We start from the raw sequence: 20,726 nt of genomic DNA, 5'->3' as shown, positions 1-20,726 counted from the left end.
TAATTAAAAATTTGTGTGAATATGGGATATGCCACATCATGGTGTAATGAAAATGGTGTAATGGGTGGTATAAATGTAGCATTACTCTAATTTAAAACAAACCCCGTAGTTGGAAGTTAATATTGAACTCTCCCATTTCCAAACTATATGCATCAGTGCATTGTTATATAAATGACTTGATACGCATAAAAATAAAGTTGTGGTTATGACAATATTGCATACAGTTTATATGATTATGATAAATAGTATACATATATGAATACATTACTGAATGGAAAAACAAGTAATATGATATGTTAATCTTACTTAAAACTTTATCTTAGTGATATAGGAACTTATTATTCATATTATGAATATAAATTGTTTGAAATAAGATTTATATGTAAATTATTCATTATTCTTCTAAGAGGTTTACTCAAACGTCAAGGTTTAACTTAATAACAAAATTTCTCCTAAGATCCCTTAAAAATAACAAAAATTTTCTTACTGTTAATTGGCCGTTAGAATTTATAACATGATGGGTCAATACATATTTATTATATTGTCCCTCTATCGTTTATTTTAACGTCAAAAACTTAATGATAAAAGAATTTTTGTTATTACTATAACCACAAAGGAATTCATGTTATTTGATTGTACCTCATGGGGATTATTGTTATAAACCCCTAAAGAATGTGTAATCAATTATTATGCGGGATTATTACATTTCCACCCCTGAGGTTCAGTACAAAATTTTCTCTCCCAGGTAAGTAACGATACAAGTAATGCTATGTTTACTCACCATCTTACTAACCATTTTACTATCCTTTGTAAATATAACGCATAGTATAGGCACCATACGCATAGTACGAATACTATGCATTATTGAGATGGTTAATAAGATGGTGAGCAAGCATATTTTTATTGGTAACCATACTACCCATGTTGCATTTACATGTAAAGGCGAGACCATGCATTACTCTTTCGTCGCAAGAAATTGGGGAATCTCAAAGGGCTTTCCATTACTTCAATTTCACTCAAAAAGTAATTCTATTTCTTGCCGATCGACTTTGAAATTTGAGTTCTGTCCCGAATAAAATGCACCATCTCTTAAAGCTACAAAATTTATATAAATTTTAATGGATTTTATTTATCGAAATCTTTTTTTTTTTTTTTCCCAGATAAAAGCTTTAACCGTATTAGAATCTGAGTAATACTACATTTACAAAGTCCTCATACAAAAATATATATACAAAGTGATGTGTCATATTATAATTGGACAATGAATTTGACTTTAATTAAAAAGTTGACTTTACAAATTCACTCTCTCGATCATAGTATGACACATCACTTTGTACACACTTCTTTGTATGAGGACTTTGTAAGTGTAGTATTATTCTTAATTTTTCTTCCATGTCACTACTATAACGATTACTAATATATTTATACCTGATAATATTGTGTTAAAAGCATAACATATTAAAACTTCTCTATAGTGATACTCTATATAGGAATAAATTCTACATAATCATAAAAACAATTTGAGATATTTACAAATAAGAATAAACTCCACCTTGTAATAAGTTATAATTTTTCTAGTTTCCGTCTTAAGGAAAGTTGCCTCTATATAGTAATAATTATTTGTATATTACCAAAAAATATCTAATATGTTACATTAAATGTTTAAGATGAAATAAAATATTTATCTAAAGTTGTTTGAGACAGTGATTTATATTTTAGAGTTATTATCACATCTTTTATATTTCTAGTATATAATAATTTCCTAGCATTGACACTTTTTGTTGAAACCAAAATATTTTTAGCTTCTCAAGCATGTTTAGAGCTTCATGGCCTGAAACTTTTTGTATTTTCGTATTAACATCCTTACAAATATTTCCTTTATCTTCTTGTTTAATTGTAGCAATGATTTCTTCTTTGGTTAAAGCATACACGATTTGTTGCTGATTTGGATGATCGAGGAAGACATTAATATCCATTCAATTAGTGTAGTGAAATTGTCAAATCTGATCACTTAATTTTGTAATGACTCTTTTATTTTCCTTGTCCACTTCATTTATAACTTGCAATTCATCAAAATCTGGAGTCCTAATTTTGCAATGCTTAAAATCATTGGCAATTGTTTGTGGCTTCACATCAATTTACGATATATTAATTGCATTTATAGTTCCATCAATGACACTTATCTTTGCTGGTTCTAAGATACGGTTTTTTATCCATTTCTAAAGTAGGCAATTGAAGCGTTGAATTTAAATCCTAATACTACTAAAATATGAATTGAAATCTTAATATTGTACTTCTAAAACATGAATTTAAAAAATAAGAAATCAAAACTATAATTTTTATAACTATACCTCCATTAAGTTATAACCTCCTTATAGTAATAAAATTAGTTGGTCCACCGTTATGAAGATATTTTATATTATATTATTTTGAATTTATTCCCTCTATAATTAATTCATGGGTTTGTCCCTACTCCGGTACCAAAATTAAGTATGCTATTGAATATTAATTGCATCAACTCTTCAATTAATTTCAAATTAAGTTATTTTTGGGTGCGACAATTTTTATTTATTATTATTATTATTTTTATGCTAAACAAAAGCTAGAAAGAAGATTTACATGCAGGCTGTAAGAGTTCATCACAAAGTACAATATGGTAATTAAAACATATTTTATAATCTCATTTCGACAATATTTTTTTTTCCCTTAATAAAACTCAAAATATCTTCGATCTTGTCATAAGCATTATTTTGTTCAAACCCATAACTTTCTTACATGCTCATAGGAGATCTTTACCTACCAAACTAGTAATGGATGTTTACCTGTGTTTGATTAATAACATTGACGTAAGATATATATAGTCGTTGAAAAACATATTTTTCAAATTTAAATAAAGTAATAATTACAATTAGTTATATCTATTTAATATATTAAATATGTTACGATGATGGAAACAGGTAGGTTTTTACTGTTTTCACCTTCACTTACATGAAACCCCATCCTTGGTTCTCGGGGCATAATTTTCTCCAACCTTACCCCTAGGTTTTTTAATTGCTTCTTAATATATATATATATATATATATATATATTTAAATTTAAGTTATATTTTTAATATAAAAATAATAATAAAGATAGTTTAACAAACTCTTCTTACTAACTTTCTCTCACAAACGCGATGTGACAACTTGTAATAACAGGTTAGAAAAAAAGTAAATGATATGAGTGAAGCCAATAACATGTTTTCTCCTTTAAAAGAAGGTATAATTACCACCTACCTAAGGTTTAGCATATATACGAACCGGTTTGAGAAACCATCAACGTTCCATCCTTTGTTGAAATATATAAATATATAATATTTTTCTAATGAATAATACTACATACAACATTGACACAATATTATGTGGCAAAAGATTATGTGAAAGTTTAATTTTAATTTAAAATTAGTTAATTATATTTTATCATATAATGTTGTATAAAATTATTGCATGCCTATATGTAATATTACTCTTATCAAACAAAGAATTACCGTAAAAAAAAGATTTTGCAATCTTTATTGCAAAATTTTTAATTTCAAATGTCAGAGCTCTATTGTGAAATGGTTTGTATATACAAAATTCCCAAATTTTTTGAACCATAAACACTACTAGGCCCAGCAATTTCAAGTTCTAATTTTGGTAACTGGAAACAAAAACAAATGAAACTATTTCACTAAAGCGATCAACTGAATTGACCCCAGAAAGATTTATATACACAATTAGTGATATACTAATTTTACGTCGAACTTACAGAAGAATGAACAATAAGTGCATACAAAAAGCTTATAACTCTACAGAACAAAGATCTTCGGTATAGTGAACGACCCATGTCCAAACAGGGTGTTGCGGTGGATGCGTTCAAGCTCATGTCGAGCCACCTCAATGTTTCGCCATTCATCCCATTTTGCTACTAAGCCGTCACCTTCAAGCATTCTGACAACCTCGGACATCTTAGGTCGTTCCAAGGGGGAGGCCTGTGCGCAAAGAAGTGCGAGTTGGAAAAGCTGCTCAACTTCAATTTCAATATAGTTGTTCTCCAGGTCAGGATCAACAAGCCTGTCCAATCTCCTCTCATTTAGGAGTCCTTTAAACTGATAATCATACAGAGATGCATGTCAAATCAAGTATATGACAAAATTTCCAGTAAAAGGAAGATCCTTTACAATTTTTATAATAGAATACTGAATTGACTATCGTACACGTAAGACCTATAAACTGTGAGCCGTACAGAGCAATTATATCATATTTTTGGTGTTTATAGTTGGGAGAAAATCACGAAACTAGTATGAAATATCTAGCAGTATACGCTTTGAATTCCAGCTTAGATCTCTATGAAAGTTGAATTTGCATGGCTTACCAAATCGTGAATGAAATGTATATAATGCATATAGCTACTTACCCAATCAAGCAGCATAAAATCATCATCATTAGCAAACCTACCCAGATCAAACGCCCTCTGCCCAGTGACTAGCTCTAAAAGCATAATACCATAAGCAAAAACGTCAGTTTTCTCCGATGTCTTCCCCGTGGAGAGATACTCAGGGGCAATATGCCCAATGGTGCCACGTACATCAGAAGTGGCATGTGTATCTCTGCAGTCCATACCTTTAGCCAAACCAAAATCACCAACGAGAGCCTCAAACTCCTCATCCAACAATATATTTGCAGCTTTCACATCACGATGAATGATCTTCAAATCACAATGATCATGTAAATATGAAAGGCCCTTTGCAGACCCTATCGCAATTCTCTTCCTAGTGGGCCAGTCAAGGGGTGGTTTTGATGGTGGCCGTTCTACAGGAACATAACAATAAGGTCATAATAAGTTCACTAATCATACAGAAGTCTAGTAAGTTAAGAGTTGAAACTACAAAGTACTAAATGGAAGCAATATTATATGAATTAGCACAACATGATGATGATGCATGAGGACAGTGGAAACTGAAGTACTCACACTCAATTGTTGGTATAAATTTGCAGAGAGGAATACATCAGGTTCCACTGGATGAGGTTGTTATACATGGTTGTGAAAATATAATAGATAATTCATATTTCTTTCTGCTTTGGCAAAATGAGGCATGAATGAAATATTAGAATCGATAGATTGCCTAAAGAGACATTTCTTAAACAAAACTATCTCTTCATTGTATAAGTATGGTTCATTGTTGTTTTCTGCACAAAAGAACAATTTTTTACATCCAATACACAAAAACCTCAACATGAATAATTTGTGTTCCTTGGTAGAGTGCAACATGTCTTTCTCTTTCAGGCACATCTCACTGTAGTACCAAATGCAACTTAAATGATGAGGAAGAACCAACAATACCTCTTAGGCATGATGCAACACTTCCATTAGCCATATATGGATAAACAAGCAGTCGCTCATTTGAAGTCATGCAAAAACCACGTAAAGGCACGAGATTCCGATGCACTGCCAGACTACGTAGCTCCACTTCTGTTTGAAATTGGATCTCTCCACCAGGTGTCCGCTCTTCTTTAAGTCTTTTCACTGCCACCAATGTGCCATCAGCCAAACATCCCATATACACCTTACCAAATCCACCTCTGCCCAGGATGTTCTTCTTGCTAAAATTATTTGTTGCAAATTGTAATTCTTGAAAAGAAAATCTTTTCAGCTGTCCTAATTGGACTTCTGGATCTTCTTCCACTGAAAAAACATACACCAAGTAAAAATGCAATCCAAATCAAACATCAAGGTGAACTCTTTTCGGAGATCAGACACTAACCAGCAGCATCAAAGAAACATCCTTGTGGTTTTCTTGGCCGCCAATATGCAAAACCAACAGCAAGAGCAGCAAATAGTAAAGCAGCACCAGCAGCCACTCCCCCAGCAATTGCTGCAGTTGGACTATTTTCTCCTGAAATGAAATCAAAGAACAATAGAGTTCACTCCTGTGATGCATGTCTGTATAACGAAATGAGCCCTACCATGTAAGTTTGAATAGAAAGCAACCACACTACTGTTTCAAGCATGTTTACACTTCCAAATTAAAGCTTAGTTCCAATACAATCAGTTCTTTTGCTAACAAGAGTAGAGCTATGGTGCCTTTCCTTGTAAGTTTTGGGCACCCTGCTGAGGATCAGTTGCAGAATAAAGGCAGCAAAGATCTTTAAAACAACCGGTGCTCTTTAGGTGAATTCCTCAGGAGGGATTTCAATTTGGCTGAATCATAAAAACGTCAGGGTGCTGGTTTCCCTTCTATACACTCAAGAAAAACTTGAAAAAAGAACTTCAAAGTTTCCCATATTCATACAAAGTTTCCAGGTCAAATGCATTTTTTTTTTCTAATGCAAAACTGGGAAGATATGAAGTAAACCAGAAAGAAGAGTTGCATTACCAGGTCGGATGCTAACAACAGAAAATATCTATTTTCATAATAGCATTTATAACCAAAAAAAATGATAATCAATTGCAAACTTACGTCACTAGTGGCACAGGAGACTACCTAGAGAAGAAACCTTTGCAGGTGGAATAAATGGAGGCGGTGGAGCAAATAGTGGAGATCCAGGGCAAGGCTTCCCAGTAACTCGACCGCACAGATCTAAGTTATTTGCAAAACTGCAAGGGTAAATCAGCAATTATGTCATTACTGCAACATTCATCCAGGTGCTAAAAAAAAAAAGCAGCTGTCTATATCCTTTATCAATGAAAAACCTGATGAGAGTAACAAGAAAAAATGAGCCATTATCTGGAACAGACCCTGACAGCCGGTTGTTTGATAGGTCTCTGCAGCCAACATTGGAAAATGAATGTTAAATCATATAGCCAAGTTAGTACTGATAGGCAAAAAAGATTAAGAAGAAAAGAGGAAATATATTACTTAGGCACTTACAAGACTTCCAGGCTCACAATAGTCGTCAAGGACATAGGTATTGAACCTGACAGGCTGTTATTGTTGAGCCGACTATCCTTACACAGACATATCCAAAAACAATTTTTAAGTTCTAATATGAGTAAGGATTATTTATGAAAAGCAGATTTAGCACAAACACATGTGCACACGCAAAATGTTAAAGATTAAGTGCCTCAATTTTGTAATAGATAAATGCAAATTGAGGATGGTCTTGTGTAACATCTACAACTTCTGCATTTGGATGCAAGGTTCTATGATATTGATGTGATCCAGAATACCTGAGAGAACACTAGTGATTTCCAAACACATTTTGAAATGCAAATTATCCTCTTAAAGTAGATCCAACAACTCTGGATTAGCAGGCCAGTACCTTGACTATTCTCTAAGACATGGAAGTGCAAGCTGTATATTTTCCAGTCAGTAGGATGGGATTCATTAGCTAGCTAGTAGTGAAAGCATTCTCACAAATTAACCAGTAAAAGTTCCAAAGTGACCTTTAAAGTAATGAAAGGTTCACAACCTAAAACACTTTCCTTGCAGTCAATTAATGCATAAAGGTATTTTACAAGATATTCTGGTCTACTAGAATTTGATATCCATAACTCTACATAATATTGGTTTTTGTTTTAACCATGGTAATGGTAAAGTTCAGTTTATATGTAGTTCTCGTTTAGAGAACCTCACAAACTTCTCTAACCAAAATCTACCAAATTGGAAATTTCATTGACAAACTTCATCACTCAACAATCAACTCCCTTCAGTCAAGTTAACAAGTTCAAACTCTTATCAAAATGTTGAAAATAATTTAAAATCAAACACTCAACATATCCAGAATGTAGTGTGAATTTTGCAATATTAGTCTCACTACAGAATTACAAAGAATTGGTTGATATTTCACTTTTACTAATCTTCTTCACAATATAAAACAATTACTACATATCTACACATATGCTACATATTTATGCATAAAGCTGCAGCTGGTTAGAGAGCAATCAATCTTCTAATAAACCAAGAAAAGGAATGACCTCAAATAAATAATAATCTCAATATTAGGTAAAGAGATTATACAGGAAAAGGAGTTTCGTCAGCTTGCCAAGCGAGTCTGGAATAGGACCAGTGAATCTGTTAAAGTAAAGATCCAAGCTCACCAAATTTGTCAGATTCCCGAGAGCACTAGGAATTTGTCCAGTTATGTTGTTACTAAAAAGTTTCCTGTCACATGTAAATATTTTTAATGATCCATAGAAGGAAAATATTTGCGTTAGTACACAACTCTGTAGTGAAAAAGCAACAACTAGGCCATATAAAGGCGAAAATAATATGTCATATTGTTCAACTTGAGTTTCTGTGTATTAATGTCAGAGATAAACTAAGTTAATAGATAGGCACAAAGTGGAGAATTTTAGCGTGAATGACATTCTAAATATGAAGGAAAAACTCAAGGTCAAACGTGTGGAAATGTTTTTCAAGAATTGTTGATGCACACAAGACTTCACCTTGAGGAGCAATTTATAGCTTTTCAGCGTGAATGACATTCTAAATACGAAGGAAAAACTCAAGGTCAAATGTGTGGAAATGTTTTTCAAGAATTGTTGATGCACACAAGACTTCACCTTGAGGAGCAATTTATAGCTTTTCTGAAGAAAAATTGAGAACAGTGATGAGATAAATTTATATTAAAACTAGCCAAAATTTGACACAAACAATCCTAAGACATATCCCATTTTGTGAGTTATTCATAGACACACTCTTAAATTGGAATTGGTTTTTACCTCTTCCAAAATTAATCCATGAAAGTCATCAACGAAAATCCAACATAATCGATACTGATGTGATGATTACTTCTTTTGGCCATACTTATAGGCATGCAGGTAAATGCATAAGCATGAGCTACATAGAGTCACTGCAATCCAGGAGTATGAAGGCATTTTTTGTTTCAAAAGAAAGCATGGTGAGCAAGTGCTGAATTTTACAGCATAATTGTTTTCCTATTAGTGTCATCAGTAGCAATTAACTCTAGTTAAAGTCATTTGTGTAACAAATTCATGAATCATGAGGGGAAATAAAAAAAAAAAAAAAATATATTAGTGGGCTATAACGTAACTAGGTGCATAAGGGGGGATAGTGGGAAAGCGGTTAGTGAAAGAGGCCTACTGGCAGTCCAAGGCACAACACATAGAGTAAATGAAAGCAGAATCAGCTGATATAAAAACTCTACAAGAGTAGTGGTCAGATGACCAATAGGATACACGGTAGTCCTAATAAGTAGGAAACTAAATCAACATGTCTAGATGCCCACACGTGAATGAGAAGATTCTCAAGGCTACAAGTTAGATTACAGTCTCACATAAAAAGGGTGGTGAAAGAGTGAGAGGCTCGTATAAACCTCCAGGCTCAAAACATATTGGCTAAAATTTTGTGCTCCAAACTTACAAATGGTGCCCAACATTTGTGTAAATCCTAACTGGATTCAACAATATAAAGGATGGAATTGAGGAAATAGATTTGTGCACTAGAGCAACTAATTAGGTATTGACGCTTGAGCTCCAGTTAGTTGAGTATCAGTTTATAACTGACTTTTTACCATGATTGTTGCTATGCTGATATTACAAAAAAGCTATCAGCAAAGATTTTATGCAAAGAATTTGATTAATCAATGGAAATTCTTATCAATGTAATGAAAAGTACTAAGGCAATCATATGGAACGGAAAGGATTCTAGAACTGCCAATCTTTAAGTTGATTAAGCAAATAGATTATTTATCCACTAAAGATGACTTACAGGTACTGTAAATTTTTCAGCTGGCCAAGTTCTGGGACCAATTCACCAGATAATGCTGCATTTCCAAGATCACTGAGAGAGACAAAATGAGATTTGAGGAACATCATGACACTCTCACGTGTTTTTGTTCGTAAAAGAGATATTAATTAATGAAGTTTCTTACACTCTTATAACACTGTTTTCACTGTTACATGTAACATGAAACCAACTGCATGGATTCCCAGCTGTAGGGTCCCAACTCTGCAGAGCATTGTTAGGATCTTGTAAATTCGACCGGAGGCTATACAAAGCATCACCTGCTTACACAAAAAGCAACAATTACATAAACCAGCTTAAATTCTACAAAGAAGGCCAGTAATATCATATTTGGGGCCAAACAGAATAGGCTTAGAATAGCGTCTTGATTAGCCAAAAGAATTTCGACAATCAAATACAAAAGCAGCAGTCAATCACAAAAAGGAAAAAAAAAGTAGCAGTCTATTGGTTACACACAATATAAAACAACATGAAAATCTCAGCCATTAACACAATCCAAATTAGCCATGTATAGCAATTAACTTCTTTAAGAAATACCAAATACCATGAAACTAATTTAATTACAATGAAACAACAAATATAGCAGCCAAGAAACATCATCAACAGCAATACATATTTGTCTCCAAGGATGAAATACTAGGTTCGAATGAAGAGGGACATGCTCGAAAGAGGAAAATCACAACATCTTAATAGTGGGAGGGGCTGTTACAACAAATCTCTAAATTACACAAATTTCTTTTAAGCAAACACAAGAAAAAAAGATAACACAAAGTAAAAGTGAAGACCTTCCATGCTGGCAGAGATCTTTGATGAAGGATGAGCCACCAGGATGATCCAAAGCAGAAAAAGAACAAGAACCCATTTCTCCATTAATGATGTTTGATACACATAACATGAAACCTCCTTTTCCCACAATTTTTAACAAAAACCATACCACACCACACCACACCATTTGTTTTGGAAAGATGATTCCATCTCATGTCCAGTGAAATTGCAAGGAAGAAGAAGGGAAATTCAGCTCAATACTTCAAAATTGGAAAGGAAAAAAACATTTTAAAAGGCTTTGTTTAAATCCCTTACTGCCCCTGTTCTTTCCTAGATTATCACTTTGATAGTGACTCTTGCATTTTAAAATCAAAGTTCCCCTTCACTATTTTAAAATTAACTTTCGGTTATTTATTTACCTTTTTTTTCGCTCTTACGGCCGTCACTGTCCCAACTCCCACCCTCACAGCCGCCTCTTCGCCACTCAAGTCTCAACCACACCCAATCACAGCCCCCCACTCAAACAATAATTATTTATCGCATACTTTATTAATCTTTATTTTTGTAAATTCAGATAATAATCACATTTTTTTTTTTTTTTTTTTTTTTACGAAATCTTGTTCATATTGAATCCAAGACAACTTATAGTCTTATACTGTACAACTATCAAATCATCAAATATAGTGTAACAAAATGGATTAAAAAAATGAAAAAACATGAAGTTCTATTACGTAGAACAAAAATGGGGGTTTTTGTAATAATTGAATATCTTAAATGTAGTTATTGTTTGTAATAAAAAAAATCTCTCATAAAAAAAAAATATATATGCTATCGAAATGGGTTTTGCCTAATTAATTAACCCAATAACATCGATAGATAAAATTAAGGGCTAAATTTTTTCAAAAAGAACTTAAAAAGAAAAAATGGATTGAACTCTCTTATTGAACACTGTTGATGCTTGATTTTGACATCAACTAAATGTATGTTTGAAATACTGAGCTAGTCCAGAAGACACACGTGAATAGGTGTATAAGACTGAATAAAGGAGGGAGAAACAATGTTTTTAAAGTGGTTTGGATGCTTAAACAAGCGACTCCTATGTCCACTGATATTGTATTAGAGTAGTGAGATCAGGTCGCGATCAGCGAGCTGATTTATAAGTGATTACAAAGAGATAATAAGTGTATGCTATTACAGAGAGAAATCAGTTAATCAAGAGTAAAATGAGCCAATCCCCCAAACGGGAGAGAAACTCTCTATTTATAGTGGGATGCATTAAGGTAATGATTGCTGAATTTGGGAGTGAGTCAAGTTGCCATGCAGATCCTTCCTTGTGTCCCATTGTCTACCTGCTCGAGTGATTTGCGCGAAGTGTGCAGGGATTGGACACGTGGAGTGCCCCCAACCTCTTGTCGTTCTGGCGCGCACCTACTGCACTGGCAGGAGCATACCGCTCACGTTATCATGCGACGTGGCTGTGTCTGAATGGCTGCGGGGCTCACCTAAACTCTGACCACTTGCGCTGACAGGGTATTGCGTCAGCCCTACTTTTTCAAGCATTACAAACACAATGTCAAAATCAAATAAAAATCAGAGACAAATGATTTGATATACTTGTTTATTTCTTTAAAGTATCCATAGTTTTGTCCTAGATTTTCAATTGTGGCTCTTCAATATAGTTATGAAATGTGATTGTTCTTTGTTTCCCATGATGCTATGCCAAAATGTGCACGAACCCTTCTGTCATTTTCCCAATTCAGTTATTAATATAAAGTGGGAAAATATCTCCATTTTTATTTCATTTTGTTCTTATGAAATGTAGCAAAAAATAAATACAAAATTATTTTATATGCAAAGATTTAACAATAATATTTGAAATTCTTTCACTTAAGACCCCACTGAGACAAATTCTTGCAAAACCTTCAATCTCACAAGTAAGCCCAGCAATTTGAAGTTCTGATTTTGCTATGTGAAAACAAAATTAAGCAACTTCTTCATCTCACAAATGAAACCATTTCACCAAAGCATATAACTGAAATGACCATACAAAGATTTATATACATGATTAGTGATACACTGATTATAGGACCAATTTACAGAAGAATGAACGATAAGTGTCTACAAAAAGCATGAAAAGATGATTTCCTTTTTAACAAATCTATATGATTATCTTAGACGTGATAACTCTAAAGCACGAATATTTTTGGTATAACGAATGAGTCACGTTCAAACATGGTTTTGCGGTGGATGCGTTCAACCTCGTGGCGAACCACCTCACCCGCTTGCCACTCCTCCCATTTTTCTACTAAGCCATCACCTTCAAGCATTCTGACAACCTGGGACATCTTAGGTCGTTCCGAGGAGGAGCCCTGTGTGCAAAGAAGTGCAAGTTGGACGAGCGGCTCAACTTTAATATCAATGTAGTTGTTCAGCAGGTCAGGATCAACAAGCATGTCCAGTTTCTTCTCTTCTAGGAGTCCTCTAACCTGTAATTATGCGCATGTCAAATCAAATATATGACAAAATTTCCAGTAAAAAGCAAGATCCTTTCTGATTTTATAATGGAATACTGATTTGACAATAGACGCTTACACCTAAGACCCATAAATGTGAGGCCTATAGAGCAATTCTAGCATATATTTGATGTTTCTAGTTGGTAGAAAATCAGGAAACTAGTATGAAATATTTACCAAATACACTATGAATTCCAGCTTAGATCTCTATGAAAGTAGTGAAATGTATATAATCACCAAATACAAGGGCATTTCATTGAATTTTCAAAATTAATCCCAGCATGAGAAGTATCTTAAAATAAATGTGTGCTTGAGTTAATGCATATAGCTACTTACCCAATCAAGTAGCATAACATCATCATCATTTGCAAGCCTAGCCAGATCAAACGACCTCTGCCCAGTGATTAGCTCTAAAAGCATAACACCATAAGCAAAAACGTCAGCTTTCTCTGATGACTTCCCCGTGGAGAGATACTCAGGGGCAATATGCCCAATGGTGCTACGTACAGCAGTAATGACATGTGTATCTTTGTAATCCATAAGTTTAGCCAAACCAAAATCACAGACAACAGCCTCAAACTCCTCATCCAACAATATATTTGCAGCTTTCACATCACGATGAATGATCTTCAGATCACAATGATCATGTAAATATGAAAGGCCCTTTGCAGACCCTATTGCAATTCTCTTCCTAGTGGGCCAGTCAAGGGGTGGTTTTGATGGTGGCCGTTCTACAGGAACATAAAAATAAGGTCATAATAAGTTCACCAATCATACAGACGTCAAGTAAGTTAGAGTTGAAACTACAAGGTACTAAATGGAAGCAATATTATATGAATTAGCACAATTTGATGATGATGCATGAGGACAGTGGAAACTGAAGCATTCAGACTCAATGTTGGTATAAGTTTGCAGAGAGGAATACATCAGGTTCCACTGGATGAGGTTGTGAAAATATAATAGATAATTCCTATTTCTTTCTGCTTTGGCAAAATGAGGCATGAATGAAACATTAGAAACGATAGATTGCCTAAAGAGACATTTCTTAAACAAAGCTATCTCTTCATTTTATAAGTATGGTTCATTGTTGTTTTCTGCACAAAAGAACAATTTTTCACATCCAATACAAAAAATACTCAACATGAATGATTGGTGTTCCTCGGCAGAGTGCAATTTATCTCTCTTTCAGGCACATCTCAATGTAGTACCAAATGCAACTTAAATGATGAGGAAGAACCAACAATACCTCTTAGGCATGATGCAACACTTCCATTAGCCATATATGGATAAACAAGCAGTCGCTCATTTGAAATCATGCAAAAACCACGTAAAGGCAGGAGATTCTGATGCACTGCCAGACTACGTAGCTCCACTTCTGTTTGAAATTGGATCTCTCCACCATGTGTCCGCTCTTCTTTAAGTCTTTTCACTGCCACCAATGCACCATCAGCCAAGCATCCCTTATACACCTTACCAAATCCACCTCTGCCCAGGATGTTCTTCTTGCTAAAATTATTTGTTGCAAATTGTAATTCTTGAAAAGAATATCTTTTCAGCTGTCCTAATTGGACTTCTGGATCTTCTTCCACTGAAAAAACATACACCAATTAAAAATGCAATCCAAATCAAACATCAAGGTGAACTCTTTTTGGAGATCAGACACTAACCAGCTGCATCAAAGAAACATCCTTGTGGTTTTCTTGGCCGCCAATATGCAAAACCAACAGCAAGAGCAGCAAACAGTAAAGCAGCACCGGCAGCCACTCCCCCAGCAATTGCTGCAGTTGGACTATTTTCTCCTGAAATGAAATTAAAGAACAATAGAGTTCTGTCCTCTAATGCATATCTGTATAACGAAATGAGCCCTACCATGTAAGTTTGAATAGAAAGCAACCACACTACTCTTTCTAGCATGTTTATACTTCCAAATTAAAGCTTAGTTCCACTACAATCAGTGCTTTTGCTAACAAGAGTAGAGCTATGGCGCATTTCGTTGTAAGTTTTGGGCACCCTGCTGAGGATCAGTTGCAGAATAAAGGCAGCAAAGATCTTTAAAACAACCGGTGCTCTTTAGGTGAATTCCTCAGGAGGGATTTCAATTTGGCTGAATCATAAAAACGTCAGGGTGCTGGTTTCCCTTCTATACACTCAAGAAAAACTTGAAAAAAGAACTTCAAAGTTTCCCATATTCATACAAAGTTTCCAGGTCAAATGCATTTTTTTTTTCTAATGCAAAACTGGGAAGATATGAAGTAAACCAGAAGAAGAGTTGCATTACCAGGTCGGATGCTAACAACAGAAAATATCTATTTTCATAATAGCATTTATACCCAAAAAAAAAAAAAAAAAAAAAAAAAAAGGAAAAGAAAGAGAAAGAGAAAAAGATAATCTTAACAAGAACAATAATAGCAAACTTACGTCACTAGTGGTACAAGAGACTACCTGGAAAAGAAACCGTTGCAGGTGGAGCAAATGGAGGTGGAGCAAATGGTGGAGGGTAAAGCTCCCCAGTAACTGGGCCGCACAGATCTAAGTTATATACAAACCTGCAAGGGTAAAGCAGTAATTATGTCATTACTGCACCATTCATCAAAAAAAAAAAAAAAATGGCTGTCCATATCCTTTATTAATGAAAAACCTTATGGGAGTAAAAGGCAAAAATGAGTCATTAACTGGACCAGGTTCTGACAGGCAGTTGTTTGATAAGTCTCTGCAGCCAACATTCAAAAATGAATTTATATACAGCCAAGTTAGTACTGATAGGCAAAAAAGATAAGAGGAATAGAGGAAATATATTACTTAGGCACTCACAAGACTCGCAGGGCTATAATATTCGTCAAGGACATAGGTATATCACCTGACAGACGGTTATTGTTGAGCCGGCTATCCTTAAACAGACAAATCCAAAAACAAATTTTAAGTTCTACTATGAATGAGGATTATTTATGAAAAGCAGATTTAGCACAAACACATGTGCACACAAAATATTAAAGATTAAGTGCCTCAAATTTGGAATGGATAAATGCAAATTGAGGATGGTCTTGTTTAACATATACAAATTCTGCTTTTGGATTCAAGGTTCTATGATATTGATGTGATCCAGAATGCCTGAGAGAACACAAGTAATTTCCAAACACACTCTGGAAAGCAAACTATCCTCTTAAAGTAGATCCAACAACTCCGGATTAGCAGGCCAGTACCTTGACTATTCTCTAATACATGGAAATGCAAGCTGTATATTTTCCAGTCAGTAGGATGGGATTCATTGGCTAGAAAGTAGTGAAAGTATACTCAAATTAACCAGTTAAAGTTCCAAATTGACCTTTAAAGGAAAAAAAGGTTCACAACCTAAAACACTTTCCTCACAGTAAATAAATGCATAGAGATATTTTACATGATATTCTGGTCTGCTAGAACTTAAAATCCATAACTCAGCATAATATTGGTTTTTGTTTTTACTATGGCAATGGCAAAGGTCAGTATGTATATAGTTCTTGTTTTGAAGACCTCAGAAAAATTCTCTAACCAAAATCTACCAAATTGGCAATTTCATTGATAAACTTCAGTCACTCAACAATTAACTCACTTCAGTTAAGCTAGTGGTTCAAACTCTTAATAAAAATGTTGGAAATAATTTAAAATCAAACACTCAACATATCCAGAATGTAGTGTGAAATTTACAATATTAGTCTCACTGGAGAATTACCAAGACTTAATTGACACTTCACTTTTTCTAATCTTCTTCACAATATAAAACAATTACTACATATCTACACATATGCTTACATATTTATGCATAAAGTTGCCGCTGCTTAGTGAGCAATAGATCTTCTAGTAAAGAACTAAACAAAGTTAACAACCAAGAAAAAGAATGACCTCAAATAAACAATAATCTCAATATCAGGGAAAGAGATTATACAGGAAAAGCAGTTTCGTCAGCTTGCCCAATGTGAATGGAATAGGACCAGTGAAACTGTTTGAGTAAAGATCCAAGCTCACCAAATTTGTCAGATTCCCGAGAGTACTAGGAATTTGTCCAGTTATGTTGTTACTAAAAAGTTTCCTGTCATATGTGAATATTTTTAATGATCCATAGAAGGAAAGTATTTGCATTAGTACACAAATTTGTAGTGAAACAGCAACAACTAGGCCATATAAAAGCGAAAATAATATGTCATATTTTTCAACTTGAGTTTCTGTTTATTAATGTCAGTGATAAACTAAGTTAATTGATAGGCACAAAGTGGAAAATTTTCGCATTCTAAATATGAAGGAAACACTCAAGGTCAAATGTGTGGAAATGCTTTTCAAGAATTGTTGATACACACAAGAATTCACCTTGAGGAGCAATAAATAGCTTTTCTGAAGAAAAATTGAGAACAATGATGAGATAAATTCATATCACGACTAGCCAAAACATGATACAAACACACGTACGACATATCCAGTTTTGTGAGATATTTATTGACATACTCTTAAATTTGAATTTTTACCTCTTCCAAAATTATTCCATGAAAGTCATCAACGAAAATCTAACATAATCGATACTAATGTGAAGATTACTTCTTTTGCTCACTGCAATCCGGGAGTACAAAGGCATTATTCTGTTTCAAAAGAAACATAGTGAGCAAGTGCTGAATTTTACAGCGTAATTGTTTTTCTTATTAGTGTCATCAGTAGTCATTAGTATCTTTGTACTCTATAGCAAAAATGATTTGTGTAACAAATTCAGAGGGGTAATAAACAAAAAATTTAGTGGGCTATAACCTAACTAGGTGCGTAAGGGGGGATAGTAAAATCTCTAAAAGTAATGGTCAGATGACCGATAAAATACAGGGCAATTACTAATAAATGGGAAACTAAATCAACATGTCTGGATGCCCACACGTGAATGTGAAGATTCTCCAGGCTAAAAGTTAGATTACAGTCTCACATAAAAAAGATGGTGAAAGAGTGAGAGGCTCGTACAAACCTTCAGACTCAAAACATATTGGCCAAAATTTTGTGCTCCAAACTTCCAAGTGGTGCCCAACATGTGTGTAAATCCTAACTGGATTCAACAATATAAAGGATGGGATGGAGGAAATAGATTTATGCACTAGACCAACTAATTGGGTATTGAGGCTTGAGCTCCAGTTAGTTGAGTATCAGTTTATAACTGGCTTTTTACCATGATTGTTGTTATGTTCACATTACAAAAAAGCTATCAGCAAAGGTTTTATGCAAAGAATCCGATTAATCAACCGAAATTATTATCAATGCAACGGAAAGTATCAAGGCAATCATAAAGAACGGAAAGAAGTACTAGAACTGCCAATCTTTAAGTTCATTAAGTAAATAGATTATTTATCCACTAAAGATGACTTACAGGTACTGTAAATTTTTTAGATGGTCAAGTTCTGGGACCAATTCACCAGATAATGCTGCATTTCCAAGATCACTGAGAGAGACAAAATGAGATTTGAGGAACATCATGACACTCTCACGTGTTCTTGCTCGTAAAAGAGATTAATTAATGAAGTTGCTTACACTCTTATAACACTGTTTTCACTGTTACATGTAACATGAAACCAAGTGCATGGATTCCCAACCGTAGGGTCCCAACTCTGCAGAACATTGTTAGGATCTTGTAAATTCGACCGGAGGCTATACAAAGCATCACCTGCTTACACAAAAAGCAACAATTACATAAACCAGCTTAAATTTTACAAAGAAGGCCAGTAATATCATATTTGGGGCAAAACGGATTAGGCTCAGAATAGCGTCTGATTAACCAAAAGAATTTCGAAAATTAAACACAAAAGCAACAGTCAATCACAAAAAGGAAAAAAAAGTAACAGTCTATTGGTTACACAATATAAACCAATATGAAAATCTCAGCCATTAACACAATCCAAATTAACCATTTATAGCAATTAACTTCTTTAAGCAATACCAAATACCCTGAAACTAATTTAATTACAATGAAACAACAAATATAGCAGCCAAGAAACATCATTAACAACAATACATATTGGTTTCTTTCCAAGGATGAAGTCCTAGGTTCGAATCAAGAGGGACGTGCTCGAAAGAGGAAAATCACAATATCTTGATAGTGGGCGGTAATTTTACAACAAATCTCTAAATTACACAAAAAGCAAATACAGCGACAAAAGATAACACAAAGTAAAAGTGAAGACCTTCCACGCTGGCAGAGATCTTTGATGAAGGATGAGCCACCAGGATGATCCAAACCAGAAAAATAACAAGAATCCATTTCTCCATTAATGATGATTGATACACAGAACATGAAACCTCCTTTTTCAACAATTTTAAACAAAAACCACACCACACCATTTGTTTTGGAAAGATGGTCCCATCTCACATCCAGTAAAATTCAAGCTCAATACTATCAAAGTGCAAAGAAAAAAATATGTTAAAAGGCTTTGTTGAAATCCCTTCCTGCCCCTGGTCTTTCCTACATTTTCTTTTGGATAGAGACTCTTGCGTTTTAAAGTCAAATTCCCCTTAGCTATTGAAAATCAATAACTTACTGCCCCGAGGGTGCGTTTGGAATATTATATTACTTAAAAATATAGATTACCAATAAATCTTTAGAAAAATATATTTAGTTGGTTGAAATAAATTAGTAAGTATGTTATAATAATATGTTTAGTTGGGTGCATAAATGAGTGTATATGTTATGTAGATTATTAAATTGCCCTTATTTTTAAATAATAATATAATATTATTTTTATTATTATTATTTTATTATATTATTTATTAAATTATCTTTCAACCCCTATATTTGAAATTTTACTAAAACACCCCAACCATATAAAATTTTAATTTATAGCAAAATCACCCCCACCCACCCCAAGCCACTGTTGGTAGCCAGCCACTACCGTCAGCAGCCACCGTAATGGTGCACGACTGATCGGATATGGTTGGTCGTGCACCGGTAAGGCCTAATCCGGCCATGGATCAAAGATCCACGGCAAAAAACAACTATATCTAGCCATGAATATGGCCGTTTCACAGATGTGGCTGTGAATATGGCATTTCACGACCACATCTTTGGCTGTGAAATGACTAGCTGTGGTCGTTTCCGGCCATGGATCACGAATCCATGGCCAGAAACGTCTTTACCGACACACAAACAGCAATATCTCACCAGTCTTGTCCCGATTTGATGACTTTCGCCAGCGGCCAACGGTGGTGGCTTGTGGCCGACGGTGGTCTTGGGTGGCTGGGGGAATTTTGTTAACTTTTAAACTTTTTTGTGGCTGAGGTGTTTTAACTATATTTTCAAATGTAGGGGAATGATATGAATTCTTACAACCACAATTCATATACTACCCTAAAACAACCACTTTTAACTCCACCTAGGCTAGGGTTTCTTCCAACTCATTAAGACCATTCGGCTAACACTCTCCATACACACACACAACCATTAAAACAACTTAGAACCAACTCTTTAGATCAAACTCCAATCAACACAAAGGCACTCATGCTCAAATGCACCACAAACGGATTCATACACACCATGCAAAACAAAATCCGGAAAATGAGTTAACTTGAAGCTAAAGAAAAACAACTTACATAAGAGATGACCAAGGAATCAATCAAGCCTAAAGGAAACTCCACCAGCTTGATAGACACTCCACCACCGAGTTTGGCCGAACTTGGGTAAAGGAAACAAGAGAAAACAATTCTCAAGACAAAGCGCTATTCACTTCAAT

At 34.4% G+C, this 20,726-nt stretch overlaps 2 pseudogenes; both read right to left on the bottom strand.

Moving 5' to 3' along the window:
• Positions 1-3,818: 3,818 nt before the first annotated feature.
• On the bottom strand, positions 3,819-10,735 carry LOC116136264 (annotated as a pseudogene).
• Positions 10,736-12,584: 1,849 nt separating this feature from the next.
• On the bottom strand, positions 12,585-19,269 carry LOC116136276 (annotated as a pseudogene).
• Positions 19,270-20,726: the final 1,457 nt, after the last annotated feature.

This window comes from Pistacia vera, unplaced genomic scaffold (genome assembly GCF_008641045.1).
Source record: "Pistacia vera cultivar Batoury unplaced genomic scaffold, PisVer_v2 Contig310, whole genome shotgun sequence".
NCBI classification, from domain to species: Eukaryota; Viridiplantae; Streptophyta; class Magnoliopsida; order Sapindales; family Anacardiaceae; genus Pistacia; species Pistacia vera.
This window is presented reverse-complemented; position numbering and strand designations above follow the sequence as displayed.